A 1,624-nucleotide genomic window follows, 5' to 3' on the forward strand; every position below is an offset into this window, starting at 1 on the left:
TTCTGCAGGTCTTGAAAAGGAATGATTTTTCATTTTATTTTTAAGGAAAATATAATATTTTGTTTTTGAAATTTTGAATTTTGTTTTCATTTTCTCCTCTTTCTCCCACCCCTTTACCTTCACTCTCCCTACCTCTGTCATTTCTCCCTTCTTTTATAATTTTTGTCACTGAAAAAGGATGGGGTGGGACAGAAAAAGGATGAAGAAATGATAAATTGAATAATAAAACAAGAAAAAAGACTTGATATTTCGGTTTCAAATTTAATTGACAAAAATGTAGGTGAAAAGCAAAACTAAATGTTTTTTCCTGAAAATTTTTGATTTTGTAAAATGGCCAACTTTCAATTAAAACATTGTTCAATGTTTTTTGGACCATCTCTGGTAATTTACAAATTCAAGTGTACAAAACGTTAGATTGGCACATGTCTATAAACTGAAATAAATCAAATTGTGCTGAAAATTGGCATGCAAGTTTAGTTCAGCTACATTTTCATCTGTCAGTTCTTTTGGATTCTTTTAGTTTTGTTCAGTTTTTTAGCTATGAATGACAGATATTTTGGTAGTTTATTATTTAAAAAAACCATTCTGAAGGCACTTTATATATGCACCAAAGCATCCAGAGACTAACTGTTTGTCTTTATTAATATTATAGATGAGGTTTACCTTAAACAGATTTACGGTGTACTGTAAATAGATGGAAAAATTAACTGTTCTTTCCTTGAAAGGGTTAAAATATATAATAAACCCTTTCAAGGAAAGAACAGTGATATAAGCCCTCGTATTCAAAGGATAACATGGAGCTTAACAGAATCTGTATTTACATTTGTTGTATTTTTGCATTAAGGGCATCAATCTCTGAACCCTGTATGTAGGATACATACAATGAAGAAATTCTCAGTAGAAACGTCTTGAGAGGTATAGCCTTGGGAACGTGTAAATAGGTACAACTGAGTAGTTAAAAAATAATGTATTTGTCTGAGAGACATCTTGCCTCTCATCTTCCTTTACACATTTGGAAGTGTATCATAGGAAAAGTCCATAAAGAAAATTGAGGATTTCCATGTGGGCAGATACAGCCATATGTGCAGGATTTAGAAGGCACATAGTGGCATGTAAGGTGCAAATAAACACATGCATTTTTTTAGAGAGGAATTAATGGATATAACATCATTGCTTTCAACCTTTATTCTAGATTTATTCATGTTTTATGATGATTAAAAACCTCATGGTCAAGTTTTCAAAGATGGGTCTCTACAGTTAGGCAGCTAAATAGGCACCTAAATGAGGGGCCTGATTTCCAGATACACTTACTGAATATTTACTCTTCTAGATGCCATACATTAACACACTTAAAATAGTTACAGACCAAATGGGGAGCCTAGACATTCTCTCAATTTACCAGAAAACTCCTAGTATTGTGGGCCATTCCAGTGCCCTGGCTGTATATACAGAAACTGTTTCAACTATTCAGCAGACCTTTCCGAATTTATAATCTTCCCTCTGCATTGTCCCCTCAGCAGCTCTCTCCTTCCTCCGTGTCTTAAAAATACAGGGGGGCTTAGAGGTCTTTAGGCTGGATTGTGTGCTGCATGCTTTGAAGCCTGGGGCACTATATATTTTGAAA

The sequence above is a fragment of the Lepidochelys olivacea genome, assembly GCF_965140295.1.
Source record: "Lepidochelys olivacea isolate rLepOli2 genome assembly, chromosome: 3".
Lineage (NCBI taxonomy): Eukaryota > Metazoa > Chordata > Testudines > Cheloniidae > Lepidochelys > Lepidochelys olivacea.